Source organism: Pinus tabuliformis, chromosome 1_2 (assembly GCF_031772625.1).
Source record: "Pinus tabuliformis cultivar Carrire ecotype Pingquan chromosome 1_2, CPIR1, whole genome shotgun sequence".
Classification (NCBI taxonomy): domain Eukaryota; kingdom Viridiplantae; phylum Streptophyta; class Pinopsida; order Pinales; family Pinaceae; genus Pinus; species Pinus tabuliformis.
In genome coordinates, this window is record NC_142298.1 from 991,252,606 (window position 1) to 991,260,195 (window position 7,590).

The window sequence follows — 7,590 nt, forward strand, 5'->3', positions numbered from 1 at the left end:
ATTGATATATGGCTATAACTAGCCGGGGGTCGGGATATTTAAAATCTTTTTTGGAGTTTTCATATAGTTATATAATACGGGGGGAAATATTATATAGGAATTATAAAATAAAGTTAATATGTTAAAATGAGAGATATATTCAAACAAAAGCACTAAGTTGAAAAGTGAAAAACTTAGGCTTAGGGAAATGAAAGGGATCCAAGCTATGAATTTGGAAAACTTAGCATAATGGAAGAAAAGCATTTTTACACAAGAAATGTGGCTTTATTATCCTAAGTAAAAACAGAGTTTCACTTAGTCCTTTTCATGAAATGAAGTGAACTAGGAGTATTGAGCAGATCCCAATATCCTTGGAGGGAGGTTAGTAAGTGTTTTTTGGAGAAATGTGGAGGGAAGTTAGTCATGATTCATCCGTTTTGTGACCACATAGTTGCCATGATACTTATGATATCCATGAGATGAATTATCTTCAATAGACGAAACTGCTCATAAACCTGCTTCTGCAACATCAAAACTGCCTACCTAGCCTATTACACCTAACATTTTTTCTTCTTTTTTCCTTGGGTGCATTTAAACTAGCAAACCCTTACTCTCTTTTTTCTTTTAACTGCCATCCTATCTAAGTCTGTGCTTATTTCCTCCAGGGGCTCAGATTTAACTGTTGAGCACCTTTGCTTCTCTACCTAATTACTTATCTGCCAAGCTTGAACTGTTTCGACAAATTTTATTCTCTACCTCTAAAGAAGGAAATTTAAACATGGACTGGCCAAGATTAAGCTGTTTGGCCATCCAACCAGTGTGGCAAGAGCCAATCGATTGCACACAATAAACATTTTTTTTGTTGTTGCAAAAATAGAATAGTAGTGGCATTTTGGACTAGCACACTTTCCTGGTCTTCTTCATTTGGGGTTCATTTTCTTTCTTTTTGACCATTTCATTATTTTCGCCATTTTTTTTTTTTCAGGGCATACCCTCTTTTCATTTTTTAATTTTTTGGTTTTTCCAAAATATGTAACCTTCGCAGCGTGGAAAGGATGAACATATTTGGCATTTTACCAGTCAATCATGAAATATGATACCTATTGGTATAGGAGCATAACATTGGCTCCACTTGGGGATGGCCTTTCCTGTTGAAAAGCCAAGAACAGCAGGTCAGATTTCCTTATATTCAATTCTTGCTGTATTCTGAAATCTCTCCTTTGTTGTAAGTAAACAAAACTGTACCTCTGCAACACATATACATTTCTCATAAGCTCATTCAAACAATAGCAGCCTTGTTTTTGATAGTTTGTCTGAGTGTTTTCCATCATATTTACAGCTCCCAAGTCTTCTTCTTCAATTCTTCTGATGAACTAAAAGGTAATACAAAAAGGTGGCACAGTTCCTTGACTTTTTCTCAAAATTTTCTACATCTTTCTTTCATATCCTATTGATGTAGTAAACTGCAGAAAATAAACATTTTTATGTACAAGTTATAGTCCTGACATATCAACAAAGTGGATCAAAATAATGCTTCAGCATCCGATCATTGACTGGCCAATCTTCTGCTTCTGTGCCATTCAATATTTTCAAAAAGTAGGTGTTGTTTCCTTGTGAAGCCTAAATAATAAAAGGTCCCTTCCACAGGAAGTCAAACTTCCCATGTTTTCCTCTATCTTCCCTTTTGGAATCCCATTTCAGTACTTTGTCTCCTATGAAAAAATCCTCTCCCTTTGTCCTCTTGTCAAATATCTTCTTAAGTTTTTCATGTAGAACTTGAGATCTTTCATACACCTCTTCTCTAGTCTGTTGTAAATGAATAGTCTGATTTATCCTTCTCTGAATGTCATTGGGTTCTGCCTGTACTTCTTGCGGCAACTTTATCACAGGGACTCCCAAAGATGAAGGGAATATAGCCTCCATGCCATAAACCAATTCATAGGGGCTTGTTCCAATGGATCTCTTTGTAGTCAATCTTTCTGCCCAAAGTGCATTGATAAGCTTTTTATGCCAGTTTTTCTTGTTTCCCTCCAATACTTTCTTAATGATATTGATCAGGTTTTTATTGGATGATTCAGCTAGACCATTACCTTCAGGGTAATAGGCTGTGGAGTGGCCTAAGGTAATATGGTATTTGTGAGAAAAATTGATCATTCTTTTGGACTTAAAAGCAGCGGCATTGTCAGTTATAATCTTTTCAGGACAACCAAACCTGGACAGGATATTGGTCTCTAGGAATTGCATGATTACTGAATCATTAGCTTGTCTACAAGGAATGGCTTCTATCCACTTGGTGAAGTAGTCTATGGCAGTCAAAATCCATTTATGCTAGCCAGAAGAGGGAGGGTGAATTACCCCAATGAAATCTAAACCCCATTGTTGAAATGGTCTTTCAGTGGAAATTGGCTTGAGGGGTAGAGATAAAAGCTTTCTCTTGCCTTCAAAGATTTGACATTTATGGAAAGAAATTACAAATTTCTTTACATCAGCAAACAGGGTAGGCCAATAAAATCCAGCCCTTAGGATTTTATCAGCAGTTGATTTCCAGTACAAATGTCCACCACAGTCTCCTGCATGAAATTCTTTCAACACTTTGTCAGTGTCATCCTTTGTTAAGCAATTCAGTAAAATGACTTCATGATTTTTCGAAAATAAAACATTATCTATAATACAGAATTTTGAAGCTTTCATTTTCAGAAATCTCTTTTTAGTTCTGGATAACCCTGGAGGAGCCTGCAGGTTTAACAATACATAAATTATATCAACATACCAAGGTGATTGTAAGAAGGCTTGATTGATCTGTGGAGTCGCCATCTCCTGTTCGTTATCCAGTTCATTGATATCAAGGGCTTGAAAGTTGGTTTCAGTCATAAGTTTAGCTAATCCTTGTCCTTTTATCAGCTTTGTCGGTTTAATTTCAATGTCATATTCCAAAATTCTAGCTATCCATTTGCCTCTTTTGCCTTCAATTCCTTCCTGAGTTAGAATATCCTTGACCACAGTATTTGGTACATAAGCTATCACATGAGAGTATATTATGTAAACTCTGAAGTCCTTAATAGCTTTTACCAGGGCATAAGCCTATTTTTCCATGATTTGATATTTAAGTGGTGCATCTCTAAGTGCTTTGTTGAAAAAAGCTATGGGTTTTTCACATCCTTGGTCATCTTTCTATAGCAAAATAACAACAATAGTATGTTCAGATGCAAAGGAAAAGATTATGAAGTTTCTGTCAAATTTTGGGCTTGTAAGGATTGGTGTCTTGGTTAAAGCTATTTTGATTTCTTCAAAGGCTTGCTTGGCTTCTACTGTCCACTTTACTTTGGAATCTTTCTTTAGCTTATTGTTCAACAATCTTATCAATTCAGTCAAGTTGGGTATGAATCTTCGTAGAAAATTAATTTTCCTTAGGAAAGCTTGAAGTTCTTTGATATTTCTAGGGTGAGGAACTTGCAAAATGGTTTATATTCTGTCTGGATCAATTCTAATGCCATCTTTTGAGATTATGTGACCTAACAGTTTGCCCTCTTCTAGGCCAAATAATGATTTCTTTGGGTTTAGTGATATGCCATATTTTCTGCAGATTAAAAACACCTGTCTTAAATGTTCTAAATGTTGCTGATCTGACTTGGAAAATGCAGTAAGGTCATCTAGATATATGATCAGAAAATCATGAATCTCTTTTGCAAAGGCTATGTCCATTGCTCGTTGAAACGTTGCCCCTGCATTCTTAAGTCCAAAAGGCATTTTTACATACTTGAAAGTTCCCCAAGGTGTTGTAAAAGCAGTCTTATCTTGATCATCAGGGTGAACTAGGATCTGATTAAAGCCTGAGAATCCATCTAGCAGTGAAATTCTAGAAGCTCCCACTACCCTTTGCAAAATGTGGTCCATCTTAAGTAAGGGGTAGTGGTATTTTAAAGAAACTTTATTCAGATTTCTCAAATCAACACAGTCTTATTTCTCCTGTTTTCTTCCTAGTGGGCACTAAATTTGAGATCCATTCTAAAAATCTAATGGGTGCAATTATGCCAACTTCATACATTCTTTTGACCTCTTTTTCAATGAGAGGAAGGAGCACAGGATTGACCCTTCTAAGTTTTTGTTTGAAAGTTTTTTGATTTTCTTTCAGGGGTATTGTATACTGAATTACAGAAGTATCATAGGACTTGAGATCTTCATAGCTCCATGAAAAAACATCTTGAAATTCTTTGGACAGTTCAATATATTTCAACTTTTGGTCAGGAGGCAAAGCTTTAGATAATTTTATCATTTTTGGATTTTTCTGAGTCCCTATGTTACAGTCCTCAATTTCTGCGCTTAATGGCTGCATTTTTGGCTTTCTTGGAATATCATTAGAATCAAAAATGTATTCTAGAGGAGTCAAACCTGTGGGTAAAAAATTGTCCTTCAAATCAATCACTTCATATTCTCCTTCAACAACTTTATCAAAATTTATTTCTTTCAGCTCTTGTAATTCTTTGCTGGTAAATTTTGCTGGATGTAATATCTGTTTTGTTGTTTCAGCTGAAATGTATTTTTCAATTTTGACTATTTGATCAGTTTCACAAACAGTGCTTGTGTCTATGTTTGTGCCGAAAAATTCTTCTTTTAGAGTCAGGAAATTATTAATCTGAGTGTCATTGTCAAACACTTGCCAATTTTTAACATTGTTAGGCACAGTTGGCCTGCGTTTAATTTCAGCTGTAAAATGATGATTAGGCTCAAATGGCAGTTTACAAGTACTGGAAAATGTTGCTGAACTGTGAGCATGCAAATTGTGGTTCCTTGGAGATTTGGTAAGTTATGATTCTAGAAAGGTATTGAGTATTTCAATTGCTGCCCCTCTATAAGATCTTAACCTGAGGTCATTCGTGAGGAAGTTTCCTTTCATTTGTTGAATAACTAAATTAGAGTCCCCCAAAATGGATATCCTAGCTACCCCTAGACTTTTGATCAATTTGAGTCCTAGCAGGAGGGCTTCATATTCCGCCATGTTATTTGTGCATCTAAAATTTAGCCTGTATGCGTGTCCTTCAGCATGATCATTTTTGATGTTATGTATCCAAATCCCTGCCCCTGCTCCTATTTTATTGACTGATCCATCAAACTCTAGATACCATAAGATTTCTTGAGTACAGGTAGCATCAGGAGTTTTTAAAATTTGCTTAGTAGGCAGATTTGGATTTTCAGCCTCATGTGGTTTTCCTTGTGTGTCTGTTATATCAATTATTTCAGAAATTTCTAATGTTTGGGCAATCGATTTTTCATTTTTGCTTTTTCATTGTGCTGATGCCAAAAACTTGACATTAGTTGGAGGGAAAACTTCAGCATTGAATAGGATGAAAGAGTCCATATTAGAATGCATGGAATAAATGGGAAAATTTTGGGGTTTCTCTTGGATGCTGACCACATGTTTCATCAACGTTTCCCTGTACAATATCTTTGGCTGGCCAAAGACTGAGATGGTAGCATAGGACGTGTCTAACTGTAAAGATCCCTGGAGCTTTTCACCCCAAGATCTGGACAAAATCATTCCATATTTTGGTGGGATATCAGCTACCACTACATCCATTAAAATTGTCTTGGCAGGGTATTGAACCAGCGATACACATAAATCTTTAATTAGGCCTAGAAATCTGACCTGGCTAGAATCAAAAGAGAACAAGTCTTTGTATGGCCCGGTGATATCTAGGTCCAACTTTTCCATCACAGATTTGGGAATTAGATTATGGGAAGCTCCAGAGTCAAACATTGCATTGTGAAGTACTTTGTCATGAATATTCAGACTTACATAGAAAGGAGGAACACCTCCATCTACTAATTTACCGTTTACTTCAGGGCCAAAAATTAATTCTGGTTGGTCATCTAGGACATTTACTACATCTCTGTTTTTTGAAATTTGAAGTGATCTACTAATTTGTTCTCTATAGACATCATGTTTAGCCAATTCTGACTGTTGAATGGCTATTTTTAACTTGCCTATTTCGGTTTGAAGGTTAAAAGGCTTTTCCATTTGAACTTTTGCATTTCAGACAGCAAAATTTTCTCTTTTTGATGTGTTTTCAATGCTTTTTTCTTTATCAAGCGTGTTGTTATGAGATGAATCTATTTTAAAATTAATTTCAGGAGATTCCTTTGTATTTTCTTTGGGAGGAAAGGAAGTGGAAGGCTCAGTGTTTGATAGTCGATTGTCTGATATTTCCTCAACTGTTGGTTCTTTTGGGTTGAAGTCTGTTTTGGCAGGGAGTTGTTTGGTATCTTTCTGCTTGTTGGGTTTAGGGACATCTATCGTTCTGCTCATCAATTTGTACTGCTTGTGAACCTCATAGACAGCTGCATCATATCCCTCTCTAAAGTCAAATGATTACCCTGATTTGGTTTGAAATTGATTAAAGGTGTGAGCTTCTTGATCATCCTGAGTCAAAAAGATTTGTTGTTCACTACTTAGACTCATTAAGTTAATTTGAGTATCCTCTGTTGGCTCACTAGAAGTTGAAGCTTCAGTGTAGTTTTCCTGGAATGGAGGTCTAATGTTTTGGTCAGGACCAGCCTTTCCAGTATTAGGATTCTGATTTTTCCTGAAGTTTGGATTTATTCCGGTATTACTTGGTTGACTGTCCCAAGAGGATTTCCTCTCAATTGTTTCTACTCTATGACCCTATCTATCCATTCCTTTGATAATTACATCTAATTTTTGTTCAAATGCAGAAGGTTCTTCTTTGTAAGATGTTCTCCTTTCAGCTCTAGCCCGAGCTTGTTTAGAAATCAGATTGGCTTCTACACTAATGGCTATGCTCTGCATGTCTTCTAAGCTTGGAGGAGTGCTTTCCCTAAGCTGCTAAGCCATCTCAGAATCAAATCCATCAGGGAATTTGATCAGGGCTAAGTCTGGTGGAGGTCTAAGATTCTGAGGAATAACATTGCACACATTATTAAATCTGGTACAGTAATCTTGAACAGTTTCTTGTGGGCCTCTTTTCAAACTTTCATATTCTGATAGGATGTGTAATGGGTCCTTCTTCTTTTCCCATCTGTTTAAAAAAGTTTGGTAAAGGGCATCTAGATCAGCAATAGTGTTTACAGGGAGTGCCCTAAACCAGGTCCTTACAACACTAGTTAAAATTTGAACAAAGATTTTCATTCTCACATCATCGGCATCAATCTCATAGTTTTCAAAATAATCTGTCATTTTCTTAGTATGTTGTTGAGCTGTGTAGGTGCCAGTACCATCAAAATAGGTGATTTTTCTTTGATAATATTGAGGCATAGCCCATGGATTTGCGGGTAGTTGCAGGGGAGCATTTCGGTTTGCCATATTTACAGAGAAAAGTGTAATAGCTGGAAGAACAGGGATAACAGGGAAAATATATGTTGTGGATGGGGGAGTGGAAAAGATGTTTTGAAGTGCTGATGGTGAACTAGGTGAAGGAACAGTAATGGTAGAAAAGACTTGTGATTTTCCAGCAGTAAGCTCAGTTTGGATGGAGTTCTTCTGATGTGTGTCAAGGTTTAAATCAGCATAATTTTCTTGATTATATCGGCTTCTAAGGCTCTTAGGGATCAAATTAGGATTTCCAAAGATAATTGGAGGGTTTGGATCTAGATTTG